Consider the following 24,469-nt stretch of genomic DNA (forward strand, 5'->3'; position numbering starts at 1 on the left):
CGTAATTTGTAGTGTTTTTACGAAATACGTAACAAGTCACATTTCGTTTACAATATAAACGAATTGAATTTACGCGTATTTCGTTTACACTGTAAACGAAATACGGTAGCCAACACGACATGTGTATATTTCGTTTATACTGTAAATGAAATATGTGTAAGTTCAATTCGTTTATACTATAAATGAAATACGTGAAACAAAAATTCGTTTACTATGTACACGAAATACAATAGGACAAACTTGCAGCAACTATAAAAGGGTGTGCAACCCATTGTATTCTTCACAAGTTCACCTCCTCTGTCTAAACCTTTTCCAAACCATTCATAATGTCTATTAGTAGTGTATATTTGGTTGTGTGTGTGTATCCCAATTGCCTAATGAGGAACGGGATAACGGGATCATGTTTGAGTGTGAGAATCCAGTGCTGCTGCGCACACAGCGAGTTGCCTCATTGTCGGAGCTGAAGAGTCTGATATTGAGGCACCTCGATCAAAGTGGGAGTAAAGAGATTGAGAGGATAGGGTATAGGATGCTAACCCCGATGGGGAATGGAGTATTCCGATTTCGTCTGTTTTGGCTGCACGATGACGATCATGTGCGGCTGATGTTTGACGTTCATGGCAGAATCATGTGTGAACAAGTGATGGAGCTCTCCGCAGAGGTTGGTGACATTGGTGGAGGTGAATCTGGGCAGTCGAACTTTGTGCAGGATGATCGGCCCCTCGCCCCGTCGCCTATCCATGTTGCCTGCCCGGTTTATGAGATGGACGTTGACGGCGAGGAATCTGACGAGGATTATGTTGCGGATAGCAGCGATAGCGATTCCTCTATAGATGATGACGAGGAGGAGCTTGTGCCCGAGACTCCGGTGCATGCACCACGCCGTTATCTTTTGCCTGCCCCACAACCAATTCCGTCTTTGTCGTCGGTGCCAAGTCATTATCATACGTTGGACATGGATGCGATGCCAAAGAGAAATCCATTTTCCAACACAGGTGAGGACGATTACAAGTTAGATGGGGTCTGGAGTTTAGGGTGGGCCACAGATTCAAGAGTAGAGAAGCAGTGCTGGAGGGGGTAAAGAATTACAGCATCCGTCGGAGTGTAGAGTATCAAGTACTAGAGTCTGATCAATTAAAGTACCATGTTCGTTGCCGATCATACCACTCCTGATGCTTCGTAGGCCACCAGATGTCCTCACCCCTGCCAGTGGTAGTCAGAAACTGGTCGACGTTGATCGGCGGTCCTGGAACAGGCTGCTCGCCGTTGAACTGGTGCTTGACCCTGTCAGCCTGATAAAACTCCACGATGTTGAAGTAGACGAGGGAGACAACAGACATCCAAGTCCCCCACTTTGCCTCCTCTCTCAGCCACTACGGACACATACCCTGGAACACGGGATCGTTGTACGGGGTCCATACAAACTGCAAATTAAACATATGAACTACATTTTAGTACCGACATTTGTTTAAATAATTTCAGTAGTGGAGAAAAATGTTAACATACTAAATCCATAACTCACATACCTCATCAAAAAGGACCCTATCCAAATCCCGGTGCCATCACAGGAGTCTCTGCTGGTGGTGATCCCTACTCTGCTGCTCAAGTCCGATCAATCTGTGGACAACACCAAGTACAATCAGTATCTCATTAGTTGACAATGTAATTGAAGTGCAAAAACAGGTTACAAACATAGCTAAAGTAACGTTATATATACCTCGCAGCCATCGGGAACATGTAGACTGCTCGATCATGTGGACACCATCGAGGGAACCTCTGATAGATCCAAGATACCAACAAAGGAGTACAACCTGCGATTTTTGTGGTCCGGCGGTGGGCTGCATGGCAAATGGAATGGTACGTCCACGCCAACACCGCAGAACCCCATGACAAGCTATGACACCTCTCGAAGTCATCTAGAAGCGGGAGCCACCGGAGATGAACGGTGTTGTTTGATTTATCAGTCAGTAAGCAGCCCCCAATCATCAGCATGATATAGCACCTCGCATACTGTCGCAAGGTGTCCGGATCGGCAGTATCCAGTGGCATCTGTCGTAGCCAATCTCGCAGCCATGTTAACTTCAGCGAGAAAGCCTCTCTCCTCTGAGCTCCCTACTGGACAACTACAGGTGGCCTAGCTCCGAGTAAATGCTCGACCAACTCCTAAGCCCCAGTGTGGTAGTGGGCCTGGAAGTCACGAAAGCAACCACTAACGGGATCACCATCTGTGCACAATCCGAGGTGGTAGGCGACGTCCTACAGTGTGATCGTACACACACCCCATGGCATGTGGAATGCGTGAGTCTCTGGTCGCCAGCACTCTACAAATGCCGTGATCATCGCATTATCGAACAAGAAGTCTCTTAGTGGGACGACGTCTCCGAAACCAGCCTGCCTCAGGTACGGGACAATGGCATCGGATGGTGGGACTCTGTGACTAACTCTCCGGGGCAGAAGTAGTCGTTCCAACTAGTAAACAAACACAAAGATAAAAAACAAAAGACATTCATGATCAAATGTTATCTACAAGTCTACAACCCTATAACGCCATAAAACAAAATAATACCTAACTTACAGGTAAGATAAATGTTTTCACATTACATGTGGGCCTCTCGGTCATGTTACTTTAAATTTAATATATAAAAATTTAATATATTCTTGTACATATAATATGTTATTTAATGAAAAAATAATTACATTTATTAAATGGGACATAACATAATTAAATGTGTTCGTGTAATTACTTTAAATTTCGGTGACATAAATTACATTGGTAAAATATTTTTGAGTTTAACATACATAATATCATGCAATAAAGTAGCATACACCAACTGAATCCCTAACTCAAAGTTCCTCTAACATCCTACAAAGACATTCGACCTACTTACAACTACATATTGTTATAACTAGAATCTATTTAGGCACTACTTCTACAGCCAACTACGTATAGAGCTAACATGGCAACTTGTCTCAATGACTATAAAAATACATAATAAAATAAACAGCAACACCAACTTCAGTCCTCTGTCCCGACGACATGTCATGTGGCGTTCAGCCTGTTAATGTCCCCATCGTCTGCCATAATGTTCAACTGAGCCACCGGTTTGGTCAAACAAGGATAAAATGGATAAAAAAATGTAAGGTAAAGAGTAAACTTTGACTTCTTCTAGAACTGTGAACAAAATCCCTTAAATAGGCGTCACTGAGCCTATTTCATTTACAGTGTAAACGGATTGAGCTTACGCGTATTTCGTTTACACCGTAAACAAAATAGGAGTATTGCAGAACACGTGTGCACACGTCATAAGACCGCGCATTTTCAACCTTATTTCGTTTACTGTATAAATGAAATACGCGTAAGTTCAATTCGCTTACACTATAAATGAAATGTGACATGTTACGCATTTTTGTAAAAATGCTACAAATTACGAAAATCGGTAATTAATATAATTAATTTATTTATATAAATAAAAAATCCGTTAGTTCAAGTAGTCCTTCCTATAATTCTTGTTCTTTTTAAGAAAACCAAAACATGATGTCTTATTGTCTCATAGCGTTAGGTATTCTTTATCTATCCATTGATGTCAATTTTGAATACAAGTACTTTTTTGCTGAATGTCGTTCAAACTTTTCTTGAGGGTATATAATATGAGTTACTTGAACGTCATAGCTTCTTCTACTCAAACATTGACTCGAGATATTTTTCTACCTTTTTTATCTTGAAAAAGTAGAATATTTTGTATCTTTAAATCGATAACTATCTTTTGGCTACGGTAGCTTCTTCAATTTTTACACATTGTTTGGATTGAGTAAATTTGAAGGGAAAGAAAATGGGAGGAGAGAAAATGAATAGAAAAATAAATTTTTTGTTGTTTGGATAAAAAGAGAAAATAGAGGGGGAATAAAATAGTGTGGGACTCACTAAATTATTTTCTCCCCACAAATGAGAAGAAAATGAAGAGAAATGTAGCAATATGAATGAAATTACACATTTATCCCTTATCATTAATAAATTATAATTTACACATAATATAAAAAGGGTATTAATGTAATTTTATAATATTATGATTTTCTTTCTTTTCACTTTTCTTTCCATCCAAACAAAACAAAATTCTCTATTTTCTTTCCATCAATTTTCTCTTAATCCAAATAACATATAAATAACTATACTTTTCCTTCTATTTTCTTTCCCCTCATTTTCATTTTTCTTATTTTCTTTCCTTCCATTTTCTTTCCTATATTCAAACAAAGCCTTTGGGACCAACAAAGAATAGTATAAAAGTATTCATATATTATTCCACTACAAAGTTTTTTTATTTGTAGTTGTTTTTTTTTTTACTATTTGTGGTAATTTAAAACCTCTATAATACGTCCTGTGGCAGTTTTAAAACTCCTAAAATTTAAGATGTCACAAGTCTTTTTGTGGCGATTTTTCGCAATCCCCACAACCTCATACACTACTAGAAAACTAGTTATTATAGACGGATATTTCCGACGGATTTTATCCCCCGGAAATACAGACAGAATTTCAGAGGGATTTTTTGTCGAAAAATAAAAAAATGAATTAGCATAAATTACAGACGGAAAAAAATCTGTTGATAATTCTGTCGGAAAAATTAACTTCTTTTGTGGGAAATGGTTACAGACGGAAAATCCATCTGTAATTAAATAAACAAAAACGCTGCGTTTTATTAAATTATTACAGACAAAAAATCCGTCTGTAATTTAAAATTTTCCATCGGAAAATATATTGAAATTAGGGTTGTCACCGATAGCTCCTCCATTCAATCACGATCCTTCTACTTCTCCACACCCATCTCCTCCAAATGCTCCGTCAGTGGCGCCTCTCAGCCTTGCACCGCCGTCTGATGAATGGATTTTTGATGGTTTAGAATTCAAAAATGAATTCTCGTTGCAAGTATAGTTTCTAAACCAACATTAATCCTTTCATATAAAAATTTTTTTGTCACTAAAACAAACCCCTAAATTTATAAACCGAAGTATTGAACCTCGGTTCGTTCTCCCTAGGAATTGCGATAGAGTGTCTTGTTATTAGTTATGAGATATTTTGGGGTTTTTGAGTTAAGGAACAAGGAATATAAATTGCAAAAGAAATAAACTAATAATTAAGAAAGCTCTTGGCAAGAAGTGAGAACTAGAAGTCCTATCCTAGTTATCCTCCTCAATTGTGACCACAAATTGTTCATTGCTACCACTTAGTTAACCTCTAACCATTGAGAAAAGTCAACTGGATGAATCAACTTAATTCCACAAGTCCTAGCCAACTTCCAAGGGAAAGACTAGCTTTAGTGGTATCCAAATCAATTAGCAACTTCTAATTATCAATCAACAAAGGAATTAGATAACTCAAGCGTCACTAATTACTCCACCTAGGCCAAGAGGAACAAAATCTATACTAAAATCCAACCAAGCATTTTATCAAATACTTGGAAGGCACAAAAGAAAAGCATAGTAAATTGAGAACAAGAATAGAATCTAACAACAATTGGATGCAAAGAATTAACAACAACAATTAAAGAAAACAAGATCTACATGAATTACCTCAAATTGCATTAAAGGAAAATAGAAGGAACAAGAGTAGATCTACAACAAAATATAGAAGCAACATAAAGAAAATTACAACAAAAGAATAGAAGAATGATGATTGCAACAACAAAGAATTGAGAAGAAGAAGTAGAAGCAAGCATGAATTAAACCCTAGATCTAAGAGCTAAACCTAATCCTAATCCTAATCCTAATCCTAGAGAGAAGTGAGAGCTTCTCTCTCTAAAACTAACTACAACTAATCCTAATGTGTATAAATGAGCAAAAGATGAGTGAATCCTCTATTCCCCTTCAATCCTTAGTCCTTTAAATCTTTTTCCTCCAAAAACTCAGCTCTAAATGGGGCCAGAAACCCTCCAAAATCGCCAGGCACGAGTTCTCTTTTAAAAATCACGTGCGGCCTTCGGCGCGTACGCTCACAGCGCGCGTACGCGTCCCTAGAGCATTTCGCAATCTTTGCGTAGGCACATAGTGCGCACGCGCGTCCATGGACTTTTTCCAAATCTTTGGCTTTTCATGATTTCTCCACTTTGTATGCTTTCCTTTCACTCCTTTGATCCTTTCCTAGCCCTTTTCAATCTGAAATCACTAGCAAACACATCAAGGTATCTAGTGGAATCAAAGGTGAATCAAAATTATCAAATTAAATGTCTAAAAGTATGTTTTCACATTTAAGTACAAATTAAGGGATAATCATGAAACCATGCTATTTCATTGAATAAATGTGGGTAAAAGGTCATAAAATCCCCTAAATTAAGCACAAGATAAACCCTACAAATGGGGTTTATCAACCTTCCCACACTTAAACCAAGCATGTCCTCATGCTTAAACCAAGAAGGAAGTAAAGGGTATGACATTTATTCAATGAAACTAAACTATATGCAAATATGCAACTACCTAAATGAATGCAATTGCTTGGTCAAAACAAATCAATTTCCAAGAAGCATATATGCACAAGGGCTAAGGACTAGCAAGTCTAATCTATAATTGAATTGAGTTATTAAATATTTTTATAAACTTACAAGAAAAGTGATGATTGTAGGTGGAAAACATGTGATTGAGCAATCGAACCCTCACTGGATGTGTTTACACTCTATTCGCTCAAGTGTTTAGGGTTGATTCACTCAATTCTCTCCTAATCATGCTTTCTAAGATTTGTTTTTCTTCTAACAATCCACATTTATTCCATGCATGCATACAATTATCATGAGGTCTTTTCTTTCGGTTGTAATGGGGCTAGGGTCAAGGTAGGATGCATATTTGGTCAAGTGGACTTGAGATTTGAATCTTTGATAAGCTTAAACTTCCCACCTAACCTATGACATCCTATACAACTTCAAAATTAACCTAACTACCCATTCTTCTCACTTTTTCACATACTCATGCATTTTTTTCTTTTCATTTCACAACCTATATGCATTGATTCTTATTGAACTTTACTTTGGGGCATTTTGTCCCCTTTTTATTTCTTTCTTTTTTTTCTTTCTCTTTCTTTTTCTATTTTTTTATTTTCCATATTATTTTTCCTTTTTTTTTCTTTTCCTTTTGTTTTTCTCTCTTTTTTTTTCTTTCTTTCAAGCTATATACAAGAACATCAATGCATAAGGTCTATACATTTAATCAATACATGAGCATGTACCCAATTCCCAATATTTATAACAAAAAAACAAAACTACCCTTTTATTCATCCAATGTCCCAAGATTTCCCACACTTGAATGATACACACACACTAGCCTAAGCTAATCAAAGATCCAAATATAGGACTTTTATTGTTTTCCGCTTTAAGGCTTGTAATGTGCTAAAATTATGAACAAAGTGGGTTAATCGTAGGCTCAAAGTTGGCTAACAAAGGAAGATAAAAGGTAAGGCTATTTGGGTAAGTGAGCTAATGAAATGATGGCCTCAATCATATAAATGCATTAATACAAGGAATAATGGACATGAAGAATCAAACAAATCAAAGATTACAATCATAGAAAGAGAATAATACACACAAGAAGGAAAATAAGTGGTTATAAGATGTAACCACACCATTTGGCTCAAATCTCACAAGCTTGTGTTCTTAGCTCAAAAAACATGATCCACAATATATATATATAATTCAAGCAAGTTCTATGAAAAGTTTTCACTCAAATCAATTGGTGCCCTATAGGTAGAAATCTTGAAAAATTTTATTATTTTGACTAAGCTTATTGTGTATACATATGCAAAAATTAAGAAAATGAAATTAAAAATCCTAAAAGACCAAAAATGAAATGCAAAAGTGTTGGATTAGAAATTTTTCATCCAAAATCGCCGATCGGTTGGACGACCTCCCCACACTTAAAATTTTGCCCCGTCCTCGGTGCATTCAAAGATGAGCAAGGGGGTACGACGACTTTCCGAGTTGCTACCTTCAGCTTGTAGGTCAACCGGTGCTGCATGTTCTTTCTCCTGCTTCTGTTTTTGCTTGTGGTGCATCAATCATGAAAAATAGAAAATAACACCATGAGATGAGAAAATACAAAAGCAAGGAAGCATACATTGTTGGAGTGAGGTACTAATCACTAGACTTGAGTGAGTGAATTAATGTGACATTTATGACAAATAGGTATGTGAATTCTAAATTACGCGGTTTAGAACACACTAGCATAAAAGCGATGTCACAAAAGCACTTCACTTATCCTAGTGTGCTTGAGATGCTTTAAGTAAATTTGTAAGGTAAAACAAGCATTAAAGAAGCATGAGAGCATTCAAGCTAAAAGCATATGGATGCATATGATCATGAAACATAATGCATTAAAGTAAATATACAACATCCATCAAGAAATTGCCTAATCGAGGAAAAGGATTCCAATTACATGGTGGCTAGCTACAACATGCAATTCAAGAAGAGTTACGAGCTCGAAGGCAATTCTCACCACTTGGTATTTTCAAAAGGTAAGCATGAAGGACTTAAAACCAAGTAGCAAAATATAACCTCAACAATAGAATCCAACAATGAACATCTAAAAACATTCATGCTAACATAGCATTTAGGCAATAAGAGGCAGCAATGTATAGTAAACAAAATCAATAATCCAACACTTATAATGAAAAGAGAGAAAATGAAATGAAAACTAAACTAAAATTAACTAATTAATTAACTAACTAACTAATCAACTAACTATAATAAATGGTTATCAATGGTGTTTGGAAGTGTTGGATGAGGGGTAGGAGAAGGGAAGAAGAAAGGAAAAGGAAAGAAATGGAAAGAGGAGAGGAAAAGAAGTGTAGTGAAGGAAGGACATCCGCGCATACGAGTGCATAGCGCTCGCGCGCAGATGATGGTGCAATGGAATCGATGCATACGCGTACATGGCGCGTCTACGTCGATGGCTTATTTCGAGAGTGATGCGTACCCGTCATGTGCGTGTACGCGTGGGTGGTTTTGTGCCTCATGCACAGTGCGCGCGCAGCGTTCGCACAACTCTCGGGTTTTTGGTTGGGAGGTGAAAATGTGGCATCCACGCGTACGCGTGCATGGCACGTGTGCGGATAGGCGAAAATGCTTGATGCACGCGTACGCGTGCAGTGCGCGTACGCGTGGATGGTGCTCTGTTTTTCAAAATTTTTCTATGTTTTACACCAATCCAAGCATTCCAAACCTCCAAACAACTACCAAAACACCATAAAACCTTATTTAACATACCCAACTACCAATTAAACTCAACTAACTAATCAAAACATGAATTTAACTAATTTTATCAATATGTACAAAAGTGAAAAATGAAAAGAATTTACCATGGTGGGGTGTCTCCCACCTAGCACTTTTGTTTATTATCCTTAAGTTGGACTTCTGGGGAGCTCCTCATCAAGGTGGCTTGTGCTTGTAACCATCTTGGAACATCCACCAATGCTTGAATCTCTAATAAGCTCTATTCTTCAAAGATGATAACTTCAAGCCTTGATGGAGTTCCACACAAGCTAAGGGCTCCCAAATTTGATCCTCACGTATGCCGGGATCCCATATCTTGTTTCTACACCCATCTTCATGTTGATCATTATTATTCCATGTGGGTGGTAGGCATGATGAATTCTCTATGAAGTGACCAAGCATTCTCCTAGACCCAAGCGATCTAGCTCTATACCAACCTTTGCTATTAAGCTTCGAATATGTCACCATAACCATCTCCCTCTTGCTCTTAAATCCACAAATATTGCTTAAGTTGACCATCCGTCTTGAGCAAACCATATTCAAGGGGAATAATAAAGCTTAAGTATAAGGAGTTTACCCACTTGAATGAAAGAATGGATGGTGATGGCTTGGAGAGAGGTATTTCCAATGTCCTTGCAAGCTCTACTCCCTTGTATTCTTCCTTGTCAATCTCCACCTCTTCATAAACTTCTTCAACTTCAATCCTTTATTCATCAATTTCATCTAACTCTTCTCCATCACTCAAATCATAAATGGGAGGTTGAGAGAAATCTACCTCCACATCACTTTCTATCTCATTGGGAGAAGGTTCTTCAAATTCAAAGGATTCACCACCAAGAAGGTTGGATGCATGATCTTCATCTCCAAGGAAACTCAATTTTTACTCCATTCCTTCCAAGTCTTCCTTCAAAAATTGTTTTGGAGGTTGTGCACTCTCCTCCTTAACATCAAATTCAATCTTCTTGGAGAGGTTTACTTCAACTCTAGGTTCCCAAGGAGGTTCTGTATCTCCTAAGTCTTCAACCACTTCTTCCTCTTCTTCAATGATCATAGGCTCCTCCAATTATTCTAACACTAAATAGCATTCCTCCTTCTCCACTGGATTTTCCAATCTCTCTTTCATGCTTTGCTCTTCAATTGATTCTCCACATGTGACCATGGGAGTACTTTGAGTGCTCAAATATTGGGAGGCTAACCGGCATACTACCTCGGTCAAGGAAGCCACAAATTCTAGCGCCTTCCTTTGTATTTCTCCTTGTCCTTGAAGTATAAGGCTAAGGGTTTCATCCATTGGGGATTGGAGTGGATAGGAGGGTTCATTGTCTTGGAGAAAGGGTTCATAATAGGAAGGTGGTTCTTCTTGATAAGGGTATGGTGGTGTGTATTGAGGTGGTTCTTGTACGTATGGATATTGGAATGGTGGTTCCATGTATGGCTCATATGATTTAAAAGGTGGTTGGTATGGTGTATGTGGGTTAGGGTCATATTGAGGTGCTTGGTGGTAGGGGGCTTGTGAGTATGGTTGAGGTTCATGTTGAGCATATGACTCGTAGGCATATGGTGGTGGTTCTTGAAAGTCACAAGTAGATTCACCATAGCCATTGGATTGGTACGCATCAAAGAATGGATCTTGTTCATAGTCTATTGGTGGAGGTTGTTGCCATGAAGATTGATCATAGGCATATGGCTCCTCCCACCTTTGATTGTCCCATCCTTGATACACATCCTCATTATAGCTCTCATTTCCTACAACATAGTTAGAACCAAACTCATAGCCAAAGTGAGAATTCATAATGAAAAGAGAAAATAGAAACAAAAGCTAGTAAGAAATAATGGAACAAAGTCCTAAAACTAGCAAAGACTAACAAGCAATCCAAAAAATCAAGCTATTCACACTATTCACATATATGATAACCAATAACATAACACCATTGCAATTCCCCGGCAACGGCGCCATTTTGATGAATGGATTTTTGATGGTTTAGAATTCACAAATGAATTCTCGTTGCAAGTATAGTTTCTAAACCAACATTAATCCTTTCATACAAAAATTTGTTTGTCACTAAAACAAACCCCTAAATTTATAAACCGAAGTATTGAACCTCGGGTCGTTCTCCCTAGGAATTGCGATAGAGTGTCTTGTTATTGATTATGAGATATTTTGGGGTTTTTGAGTTAAGGAACAAGGAATGTAAATTGCAAAAGAAATAAACTAACAACTAAGAAAGCTCTTGGCAAGAAGTGAGAACTAGAAGTCTTATCCTAGTTATCCTCCTCAATTGTGACCACAAATTATTCATTGCTACCACTTAGTTAACCTCTAACCATGGAGGAAAGTCAAGTGGATGAATCAACTTGATTCCACAAGTCCTAGCCAACTCCCAAGGGAAAGAGTAGCTTTAGTGGTATCCAAATCAATTAGCAACTTCTAATTATCAATCAACAAAGGAATTAGATAACTCAAGCGTCACTAATTACTCCACCTAGGCTAAGAGGAACAAAATCTATACTAAAATCCAACCAAGCATTTTATCAAACACTTGGAAGGCACAAAAGAAAAGCATAATAAATCGAGAACAAGAATAGAATCTAACAACAATTGGATGCAAAGAATTAACAACAACAATTAAAGAAAACAAGATTTACATGAATTACCTCAAATTGAATTAAAGAAAAATAGAAGGAACAAGATTACATCTACAATAAAATATAGAAGCAACATAAAGGAAATTACAACAAAAGAATAGAAGAATGATGATTGCAACAACAATGAATTGAGAAGAAGAAGTAGAAGGAAGCATGAATTAAACCCTAGATCAAAGAGCTAAACCTAATCCTAATCCTAATCCTAGAGAGAAGTGAGAGCTTCTCTCTCTAAAACTAACTAAAACTAATCCTAATGTGTATGAATGAGCAAAAGATGAGTGAATCCTCCATTCCCCTTCAATCCTTGGTCCTTTAAAGCTTTTCCCGCCAAAAACTCAGCTCCAAATGGGGCCAGAAACCATCCAAAAGCGCCAGGCACAAGTTCTCTTTTAAAAATCACGTGCGGCCTTTGGTGCGTATGCGCACAGCGCGCGTACGCGTCCCTGGAGCATTTCGCAATCCGCGCGTAGGTGCATAGTGCACGCACGCGTCCATTGGCTTTTTCCAAATCTTTGGCTTTTCATGATTTCTCCACTTTGTATGCTTTCCTTTTACTCCTTTGATCCCTTCCTAGCCCTTTTCAATCTCAAATCACTAGCAAACACATCAAGGCATCTAGTGGAATCAAAGGTGAATCAAAATTATCAAATTAAAGGTCTAAAAGCATGTTTTCACATTTAAGCACAAATTAAGGGATAATCATGAAATCATGCTATTTCATTGAATAAATGTGGGTAAAAGGTCATAAAATCTCCTAAATTAAGCACAAGATAAACCCTACAAATGGGGTTTATCACCGTTGCACTGAACCTCCATTATACTGAACTTCTGTTGCACCGATGCTCCGTCACACCCCTTCCCGGATCTTCTCCCTGTGTTGCTCGCGTCTCTCCTTTCAAACCCTAACATGCAATCTGCTAATTTAGCCAAAGTTTGGAGGTTAGATTTTCAATTTATGCAATTAATTTCTCTTTTTCCAATAGATCTTCTCCGTCATGCTCTCTTGTTGTGGTCGTTCGCCACTACCTCACACCACAACAACCACCGCTAGAAGCACAAGTTTCTGGATTCCAATACCTTCTTCGGAAGCTGGTAGCCTCCGTAGGACCCTAAGGTGGCTGAGGTGAAGCTGGCGATGCTCCGAAGGGGCTACAGAAAGCAGGTGAAGGAGGTTTGCAATCTGTACATCCAGGAAATGGAGCTGCTTCAGATCAAGAAGCAGCGCAAGGACAAAGCTTGCAGAGAAGCCCTTAGAGTTGCCAATGAGGAGCGCAAGAAGCTCAAGGCCGAAGCTGCGCAGATCAGGGCTCAGGAGCACAAGATCGCACAACAAGAATTCAGAGAAACACTCGTGCGTTTTTCTTTTTCTTCTTCCTTTCCCTCTATGAATTTTGCTGTGCACACCAAGTGTTCGATGGTTTGCTTATTTGTTGGTTTTTTTAGCTAACATGCACATCAAATGTTTGTTAATTAGTCTCAGTAGATAATTAGATAGATATATGTGCTTAATGTTGTGTTTGTGCAGACGAGGTGTTTGATCTAATGACTGAACTGCTTTTTAAATAGGTGTTGTTTTCTTTCTTTGGAGCCATAATAGCTTATTGTTATCTTTTTTTGAAAATTGACTAGGCCTCAATCTGGCTTTGATTTTGCTTCTTTTGTGGTGTTTAGGCATTAGTGACTAGCTTCTGTTCGTAGTAATTATACTTGTATCTTCAATTGAGCCTCCATTTTTGAATTCAGATTCAGTCTCTATTTTCTTCGCTACTGTGATTTTCTTTATTTGTACATAAGTAGTAATATGTATCTTTATTCTTGCTATTTCACTCTTAATTAATTATTTTTATGTTGCAAGTTCTGTCAAGGGGAGGTGAGGCTGTACAGATGACTACTGACCATGAACCTAATACTGAGCGGGGCAGCATTGAGAACAGAGGTGGCTTTGTCTCAAACATGCCAGGTTCTATATATTGAGTCTTGTGATGTTACAACTTAAAACACACTATTATACACTAAACATCTGCCTGAAAAACAATTGGTTCATAGCCTCTTGTTTCATCTGTTGTTTCCCAGTTGTGATGACTCATTCTAGGGAATAGTGTGATGTGGTTTAAATTTTAATAGACTAATAACTGCCTCAACTAACTTGTGGCTATTGTTGTCTGATGCTTTTAATTGGCTTCCAGGTTACAATGATGTTATTTGATATTCTAAACTTAAATTTCAGGTGCTTGTGATAGGTACTACAAATAGATTAGACATTCTTGATCCCGCTTTGTTGAGGAAGGGTCATTTTGACAAGATCATTCGAGTTGGTTTGCCATCAAAGGATGGAAGATTTGCTCCCAACCTGATGTGAGGCTGCTAGAAAGAGTCGATTGAGGAAGAAGGTAAATTAATTACTCCCAACCTGATATGTTAGATTGCTCAAATGGGTGATAATGAATTGAATCTTCTTATTGATGGTGTCTTGGCACATCCTGATGAACTATTTCGGTTAAAAACCATAGGGGCCAAGGCAGATGTATTTCACATACTTTCCAGAACATGGAAGACACCTGCAGAAAGATGCTTCATGTGGCTAGGTGGATTCCGTCCATCAGAACTTCTTAAGGGGATTGATCATCCACATTATTGCTCAGAAAAATGAATAATAAGTGCATTTTTCTTGCTGTCTATGGAGCAGGCTTATGTGCAACAATTAGAGTCAAGTAGATTAAAGCTTACACAACTTGAACAAGACCTTTAAAGGGCTCGTTCTCAGGTTCTAAACTCATATATATTAAATTATATTTCATCAATTATTATGTTATACTATATAAATTATAAAGTTCTCTTTTTGTATATATGTGTTTTTACTATTTGAGCTCTTCAATTTAATAGGGACTATTCATGGATTGTGGTGGTGTTGGAGGCAATCTAAGCTCTGGTGAGTTTTTACCAATTCTAATTTCTTTGAAAAAAAATAATGTTGAAGTGCAATTTCATGTTATAATAATTTTTTAAAATGGGGATTGATAAATAAGTAGCAAGTGTACTTGGGTGAGAAAACACAGTGATGATTGTAGTTGAATTCAAACTTTTTTCTCTTTTTAAATGATGTATATTGTAGTTGAATTCAAACTTTTTTTCTCTTTTTGCTGAGAAATCATAGAAAATTAAATTCTGCATTTTTTTATATGTATCACATTTCAGTTTGACTGGTTAAATTAGCTTGACACTTTTCTTTTAACAATGTTTTGGCTGCAAATATAGAAAGAAGAAAGTAAAGAACATGAAGCAAGTTTTATATCAGTGTCCTACTCTGATAAACGGTTTGGATATGAAAGAAAAGAAATTAAAAAATGATCTGAAATCATGAACTCATGTTCTTTGAATTTGGTAAATGGATAAGTTGGAATTTTTATTTTTTGATAGAATGTCAATTACCTTCCCACCCCCTCTTTTGGTGCAGGAAGAGATTGTTTTTGTCTTATGCCTACTGGAGAAGGCAAGTCGATGTGTTATCAGATTCCTGCACTGGCCAAAATAGGAAATGTGCTTGTTGTTTCTCCTTTAATAGGTAAATCATGTTCATATTTCCTAATATATACAGTTGTGCATCTTTGTTGAGCTGAATTTTGTGTGGTAATTCACTTGGTTTTTACATGCTAGGCACAATTGTGATTTTTGGCTTTTGTTCTGTTGACAGCCTTAATGGTAGGCATATTTCCAGCTTGATCCATTTTATTTTACATTTTTTTTGCTATATTAATTTCTGAGTTGGGGCTTTGCTCATTTGTTCTTTCTGCATGTCAGGAAAACCAAGTAATGACATTAAAAGAGAAAGGTATTGATGCTGAATTTCTCTCCTCAACAATATCAACTGATGCAAAAAATAAGGTGAAGTGATAAAATACTTTCAAATGATTTATCTTTGTTTATCAGTTTGAATAGATGGTTACATATATATATTCTCTGATCCTGAGATTTGTAAGACCCAAAACCTTTGAAAAAGGGCTATCATTAGTTAATTTCAAATTCATTGTTTCTGTAGCTTTAATTTCAGAAATTCCTCTATTAAAGAAAATTAAAACAAGTTTTGATTTATTGAATTTGAAATAAGTTATGATTATTATCCAATTTTATAATTATTTGATTATTTTCTATATTTAAATTATAAAGTTGATAGTTATGAAATAATAAGGATTTTATATGATATGGACTAAATAATCAATATTTTAATATATTGATATTGCTATTTTGGAAAATAGAGAAATTAATTATATTATTTCAAATTATTTGATTTGGACATTTTATTGAAAATAAAGTGTGAGATTGATGAGTAAATAGTATTTTTATACATTATTATTGTTGGGTTAAAATCTATTTTTAATTATTATATTGGCCCTATTTTTATTTGAAATTACGAAATTACCCCTAATCCTAAAAACCCTAACCAAGTTATTCATTCCCTCTAACCCTACAGCCACCAAAACCCTCTCCCAACAATCAGCAGCAGCAGCGGCTGCAAAGATGAAAGAAAGAAAGAAATAAAAAGGGAAGCAGGGGAAGGGGGCCCGTCGGAAGAGGAAAGGGGAGATCTGAGAGTGAGGGTTTCACCACCAGTGGAAGGAGGGAAGCTCACTGCGCCGCGCCACCACAGCAGTCCATGCTGCCAGGGTCACCGTCGCCAACCTACCTCACCGTCGCACCACCACGTTGCCACCGATCTGCCGCCGCCATGGCCGTCACGAAGGAGGGAACCCAGAACAGAGAGGCGCACGAAGAAGAGAAACTTGCGGCTAGCCTTCTCGCCGCCACTGCTTTCGTGTCTTCCAACGGCGCTACTATCGCCGCCGTGAATCGCGGCCAGAGGGGGAGCGAGAGCCAGGAGAGAGGCGTGTCACACTCTGCTGCGGTCGAGCCAGCCTTGCTGCCTCCGCTACTGGGGGTTGTTTCCGTCACGGTTGTCGGCAAGAGGGAGAGAGCAGTGCGGGAGGAACAGAACGCGATGGAGGAGAAGCCGGCTCCGTCACTACCGATCTGATGCTCTGCGGTGCTTAGCTGAAGCTTCTGCACTGTTGCTACCGAAGGAGGAGGAAGCCTTGCCATTGTTCTGGTCGCCAGTAGCAGTCCGGTGGCTACCAGAGCCACCGCCGGGGATGCCGCCGCTTGGCTCAGTCACTTCTCCTTAGTTACGGGCTGAGTTCGAGTTATGGCATGTCACGGTTAGAGTTGTTGTTGCTGTTACGAGTAGTTGGGGCTGAGGTTGCCTCTGTCGTCGGAGAACGCTCTGCCGGTAAGGATTTTAAATTTATGGTTTGTCTTTTTGGGTTTCAAGAAGGTTTTGATGCTGCGTGGTTATTATAGCTGACTCCCCGGAGCTTCTGGCCGCTACCGAAGCTGTTGCCGGGTCGGTTCGGAAACGCAGCTGCTTCGTTTTGCTAGTTCAGTAAGTATTTATGTTTCGGAAAAAGCCTCGCGTTAGTATTCTGTTGTGTTCGGTTAATGAATATGAGTTTTGATAACGTGGGGTCGAGTCCTGATTATTGTATGTTGCGATTAGTGCTGCTATGGTTATTGCGAACGTGACTGGAAGCTGAGGTTTTGGTTGCCGTCAGTTCGGGTTGAGGCGGAAAGGACTCTGTGACGCGTTTGGGCTATGGTTTTGCCTTGAAGTAGGGGCGCTTTCCGAAAACTATATTTTGTATATTGGAATTATTACATATGGGTACTGATGTGAGGATGTGTATTTGGTGATTGTATAAGTCCTATGTATTGTTTGGTTATTTTGTATGATTATGGGTGTTTGTTTGACTCGACTGTTGGGTGGCTTGTGAAACGAAATGCTTTTTAAATTGATTCTTTTAAAGCTTTGAGATCGAGTTGAACCCGTTGGAAATTGATTTGAATTGAATGGATTTTCTTGAGAATGTGTAAAATAGAATACACTCTTGATTTCAGCCTGGCTGGCTTTAAATGATCTGGTTTTTTATAAATGATTGTTACTGAACCGTTTCTTTAAAGCTTTAGAAATGAGTTTATTCGACTGATAATGATTTGATGTTAAAACGATTTTCTTGAAATATGGAATTGAGATGACTGTTGGATTTTGGCTTGCCTTGGACTGATTTTGGAATTTGGGCTGTTGAAAAGGATTGTGAAACGGTTTAGTTGGGACCTGAACCGGGTGGCAAAGTCCAAGTTTTAGGGGAGGTGCTGCCGAAATTTCTATAAAATCCAAGTCTTTATTGAATGTTGTATGGAAAAATGATGAGTTAAAGACTTCTACTATTTTATTTGAATTATCAAGAAAAGGATGATTCATGCTTTTGAAATGAATTATTAAAGAGGAAATTGTGATTTAGTCTTGCTTCTTAAGAAAGGCATTGTATCTCTTTCAGAAGAAAGTTATTTAGATGAAACTTGTGTTTTAAAGCTATTTGAATGTGAAAAGGGTTTATGCCTTTGAATTTGACTTGGGGGTTTCAATTAAAGAAGTTTCAATGACTTTGAAAGAACCTAAATGTCTATTGACAAGTTTCATTTTGGAATGTTTTGAGAAAGGTTTTAAGTACTCTTTGAATCCTGAACTTTTGCAAGACAAACAATTTTGAACAGTTGAAACGCTTTAGAATTTGCCATGGGGGTTAAAGCTGGTTTTCTCTAAGTAAAGGAAATGGCTTTGAAAGAAGTAAATGATTACGTGACTCGGTTTGGCTTAGATCCTATTTTATTACTCAATCGGAAAGCCAATGTTTTAATGATTTTAAATGAATTTGGCGAAATGAGTTATGTTATTCTCCCCTAAAGACTTGGGACTCTGCTGAGAAACTTTTGTTATAAAATCCCATTGTTGGATGGGTGATTCTGAATATCTCAAAGAGATTTTTAACTTGCCATGATTATGGAAGTTTTGGAAAGAGGGTGCCGAGAGTGGCATTATTTTTAAAAGGGGAATTTACCTTGAGTAAAATTGGCTTATGAGCCTGAGATGATTTGAGAAATGAGATCTTTAAAGTCAAGGCTGAAAAGAGTTGAAATTTGATTTCAAAGTGGAATGACTTGAGAAAAGTGATTTATGGCTTAAATGTCGGTTTTATGAATTTGATGATTTTGAATGGTGGAAGTGCTGTTTTTATTATGGGCCGGAATGGCTGTGTATGATTATGAATATTGGCTGGTTCTGGATTGAACCGTGGGCCGGAATGGCTGTGTGTGATTATCAATATTGGCTGGTTCTGGAATGAACCGTGAGCCGGATGGCTGAGATGGATGTTGATCCATGGCTGAGAATGAATGCATATATGCTGAGATATTGATAATTGTGAATGTTTACACTTCCACTATCGGAGATGAGGGTTTCCCTGGGAGGAAGCAGTGGCTAGCCACCACGTGCTCCAGGTCGAGACTCGAAGCTCTTTGGACCCTATGTCGTAAGTGTGGCCGGGCACTGTGAAAGGCCCGAATGAGCTCGCCCCCGTAAATATTCACCAGTGTGGGTGATGGATATGGATCATGATTATGATCAAGTTTATGATGAGTATAACTCGAGTTGGGGATGCGCGACAGAGGGATAGTCCAATGGTTAGCTACCAGGACTTGTCGGGTTGGCTTTATAACTGACAGATGATATCATCAGCCACTAGGGACAGGCATGCATCATATGCATCTATGTGACATTGCTTGGGTGTGCATATTATACTTGGTTTGCCTATGTGATTAATTTCTAATTGTTCTACTTGCAATAACTGTTTGTTTGTGCTTGCATCTTCATATTTGTGTTTGCTACTGGGACTCTGTTGGACTGTGTGATTGGTTGATGGTTGGATTGTTTGGGCCTAGGGCCGTGGTTGGAATGAGATGAGCCGAGGGTTGATTTCGGTTTTGTGTTTCTGGTTTGGAATAAAATATGAAACGCTATTTTGGCTCCGCATAGATAAATCGTTTTGAAAGGCTTTTGAGTTTTTGAGAATTGAATGGTTCCTCTTTCAGAAAAGATTTTTAGACTTTACTTTTATTGTGAACCGTTGTTTTTGAAAAGAGGCATAAGATGGTTATTAATCACTGGTACGGTTTATCTTCACGTATCCTATTACAGTAATTCCCAAAAACCCTCTACTGAGAACCCTTTCGAGGATGATGTTTGATGAGCGGATAATTTATACGCTTTTTGGCATTATTTTTAGTATCTTTTTAGTAGAATCTAGTTACTTTTAGGGATTTTTTCATTAGTTTTTATGTTAAATTCACATTTCTGGACTTTACTATGAGTTTGTGTGTTTTTTTGTGATTTAAGGTATTTTCTGGCTGAAATTGAGGGACTTGAGCAAAAATCAGATTCAGAGGTTGAAGAAGGACTGCTGATGCTGTTGGATTCTGACCTCCCTGCACTCAAAGTGGATTTTCTGGAGCTACAGAACTCAAAATGGCGCGCTTCTAATTTTGATGGAAAGTAGACATCCAGGGCTTTCCATCAATATATAATAGTCCATACTTTGGCCAAGTTTAGACGACGTAAAAGGGCGTTGAACGCCAGTTCTATGCTACTGTCTGGAGTTAAACGCCAGAAACATGTCACAAACCAGAGTTGAACGCCAGAAATATGTTATAACCTGGCGTTCAACTCCAGAAAGAGCCTCTGCACGTGTAACATTCAAGCTCAGCCCAAGCACACACCAAGTGGGCCCCGGAAGTGGATTTATGCATCAATTACTTACTTCTGTAAACCCTAGTAACTAGTTTAGTATAAATAGGACTTCTTACTATTGTATTTGACATCTTTGGATTATATTTTGATCTATTGATCACGTTTAGGGGCTGGCCATTTGGCCATGCTTACCCTCTATTCACTTATGTATTTTCAAACAGTAGAGTTTCTACACTCCATAGATTAAGGTGTGGAGCTCTGCTGTTCCTCAAAGATTAATGCAAAGTACTGTTGTTTTTCTATTCAATTCAACTTATTCTGCTTCTAAGATATTCATTCGCACTTCAACATGAATATGATGAACGTGACAATCATCATCATTCCCTATGAATGCGTGCCTGACAACCACTTCCGTTCTACCTTAGATTGAATGAGTATCTCTTGGATCTCTTAATAGAATCTTCGTGGTATAAGCTAGATTGATGGCAGCATTTATGAGAGTCCGGAAAGTCTAAACCTTGTCTGTGGTATTCCGAGTAGGACTCTGGGATTGAATGACTGTGACAAACTTCAAACTCGCGAGTGCTGGGCGTAGTGACAGACGCAAAAGGAGGGTGAATCCTATTCCAGTATGATCGAGAACCTCAGATGATTAGCCGTGCTATGACAGAGCATTTGGACCATTTTCACAAGAGGATAGGATGCAGCCATTGGCAAGGGTGATGCCTCCAGACGATTAGCCATGCAGTGACAGCGCATCGGACCATTTTCCAGAGAGGATTAAAAGTAGCCATTGACAACGGTGATGTCCTTACATAAAGCCAGCCATGGAAAGGAGTAAGACTGATTGGATGAAGACAGCAGGAAAGCAGAGGTTCAGAGGAACGAAAGCATCTCTATACACTTATCTGAAATTCTCACCAATGATTTACATAAGTGTTTCTATCCTTATTTTCTATCTATTTATTATTTATGTTCGAAAACTCCATAACTATTTTATATCCGCCTGACTGAGATCTACAAGGTGACCATAGCTTGCTTCATACCAACAATCTCCGTGGGATCGACCCTTACTCACGTAAGGTTTATTACTTGGACGACCCAGTGCACTACTTGCTGGTTAGTTGTATCGAAGTTGTGAATGAAACACGATTTATTAAGACGTGCGTACAGAGTTTCTGGCACCGTTGCCTGAGATCACAATTTCGTGCCCCAAGTTTTTGGCGCCGTTGCCAGGGATTGTTCGAGTTTGGACAACTGACGGTTCATCTTGTTGCTCAGATTAGGTAATTTTCTTTTGTTTTATTTTCAAAAATTTTTCAAAAAAATCTTTCAAAATTTCTCCCTTGTTTTCGAAAAAAAAATTTTAAAATAAAAATATTTTCAAAAATATATTTTTTTTCAGAATTTTTAAGAATGAATTCTAGTGTTTCATGAAGCATGTTGAAGCCTGCCTGGTTGTAAAGCCATGTCTAATTCTTTTGGATAGGGAATGTCAGGCGTGTCATGTCTGAGTTACATACTAAAGCTTGGCTGGCTATTAAGCCATGCTTGACCCTTTGATTGGAGCTTTAGACTAAAGAGCATAAGATTCCTGGAATTCATATTAAAAATTTTGGAATCCTTATTTTTCTTTTTCAAAATGATTTTCGAAAAAATTAAAAGAAAATACAAAAAAAATTCATAAAATCATAAAAATAAAAAAAATATTTCATGTTTCTTGTTTGAGTCTTGAGTCAAGTTGAAAGTTTGGTGTCAATTGCATATTCATCTTGCATTTTTTGAAAAATTCATGCATTCATAGTGTTCTTCATGATCTTCAAGTTGTTCTTGGTAAGTCTTCTTATTTGATCTTGATGTTTTCATGTTGTGTCTTTTCTTGTTTTTCATATGCATTCTTGCATTCATAGTGTCTATACATGAAAAATTTTTAAGTTTGGTGTCTTGTATGTTTTCTTTGCATTAAAAATTTTTCAAAAATAAGTTCTTGATGTTCATCATGATCTTCAAAGTGTTCTTGGTGTTCATCTTGGCATTCATAGCATTCTTGCATGCACTCATTGTTTTGATCCAAAAATCTTCATGCATTGCATCATTTTCATGTTTTTCTCTCTCATCATAAAAATTCAAAAATCAAAAAAATATCTTTTCCTTTTTCACTCATGAATTTCAAAAATTTGAGTTGACTTTTTCAAAAATGTTTAAAATCTAGTTGTTTTTATGAGTCAAATCAAATTTTCAATTTAAAAATCTTATCTTTCTCAAAATCTTTTTCAAAAATCAAATCTTTTTCATTTTTCTTAGTTATTTTCGAAAATTTTAAAAATATTTTTCAAAAATCTTTTTCTTATCTTTATCTCATAATTTTCAAAAATAACATCATCAATTAATGTTTTGATTAAAAAATTTCAAGTTTGTTACTTACTTGTTAAGAAAGATTCAAACTTTAAGTTCTAGAATCATATTTTGTGATTTCTTGTGAATCAAGTCATTAATTGTGATTTTAAAAATCAAATCTTTTTCAAAACTAATTTCAATCATATCTTTTCAAAAATATCTTCTTATCTTATCTTTTTTTTTTCAAAAATTTGATTTTAAAATATCTTTTCTAACTTCTTATCTTCTTATCTTTTCAAAATTGATTTTCAAATTTGTTTCAACTAACTTTTTGTTTGTTTCTTATCCTTTTCAAAACTACCTAACTAACTCCCTCTCTCTCTAATTTTCGAAAATATCTCCCTCTTTTTCAAAAAATTCTTTTTAATTAACTAATTATTTCAAATTTTGATTTTAATTTTCGAAAATCACTAACCAATTTTTCAAAAATTATTTTCAAAAATCCTCTCACCTCTCATCTTCTTCTATTTTCTCTTCCTCACTCACCAAAAATCCGAACCCCCGTCTCTCTCTGAGTTTAGATTTTCTCTTATTCTTTTCCTCTACTCACACAGGGACCTCTATACTATGGTAAAAAGGATCCCTATTATTATTATTTTTCTGTTCCCTCTTTTTCATATGAGCAGGAGCAAAGACAAGAATATTCTTGTTGAAGCAGATCCAGAACCTGAAAGGACTCTGAAGAGAAAACTAAGAGAAGCTAAATTACAACAATCCAGCAAGCACCTTTCAAAAATTTTCGAACAGGAAGAGGAGATGGCAGCCGAAAATAATAATAATGCAAGGAGGATGCTTGGTGACTTTACTGCACCTAATTCCAATTTACATGGAAGAAGCATCTCCATCCCTACCATTGGAGCAAACAACTTTGAGCTGAAACCTAAATTAGTTTCTCTGATGCAGCAGAACTGCAAGTTTCATGGACTTCCATCTGAAGATCCTTTTCAGTTCTTAACTGAATTCTTGCAGATATGTGATACTGTTAAGACTAATGGAGTAGATCCTGAAGTCTACAGGCTCATGCTTTTCCCTTTTGCTGTAAGAGACAGAGCTAGAATATGGTTGGACTCTCAACCTAAGGATAGCCTAAACTCTTGGGATAAGCTGGTCAAGGCTTTCTTAGCCAAGTTCTTTCCTCCTCAAAAGCTGAGTAAGCTTAGAGTGGATGTTCAGACCTTCATACAGAAAGAATGTGAATCCCTCTATGAAGCTTGGGAGAGATACAAAGGACTGACCAAAAAGTGTCCTTCTGACATACTTTCAGAATGGACCATCCTGGATATATTCTATGATGGTCTGTCTGAATTAGCTAAGATGTCATTGGATACTTCTGCAGGTGGATCCATTCACCTAAAGAAAACGCCTGTAGAAGCTCAAGAACTCATTGACATGGTTGCTAATAACCAGTTCATGTACACTTCTGAGAGGAATCCTGTGAGTAATGGGACGCCTATGAAGAAGGGAGTTCTTGAAATTGATACTCTGAATGCCATATTGGCTCAGAATAAAATATTGACTCAGCAAGTCAATATGATTTCTCAGAGTCTGAATG

The 24,469-nt window shown here is 37.5% G+C and overlaps 1 non-coding gene across 1 annotated transcript; it reads right to left on the minus strand.

Moving 5' to 3' along the window:
• Nucleotides 1–24,069: 24,069 nt before the first annotated feature.
• On the minus strand, nt 24,070–24,173 carry LOC148579712 (small nucleolar RNA R71). The gene has a single exon (XR_015895569.1). It is a non-coding gene; the product is annotated as a small nucleolar RNA R71 (small nucleolar RNA).
• Between the last annotated feature and the right edge of the window lie 296 nt (nt 24,174–24,469).

This window comes from Arachis ipaensis, chromosome B10 (assembly GCF_059453495.1).
Source record: "Arachis ipaensis isolate K30076 ecotype BB chromosome B10, ASM5945349v1, whole genome shotgun sequence".
NCBI classification, from domain to species: domain Eukaryota; kingdom Viridiplantae; phylum Streptophyta; class Magnoliopsida; order Fabales; family Fabaceae; genus Arachis; species Arachis ipaensis.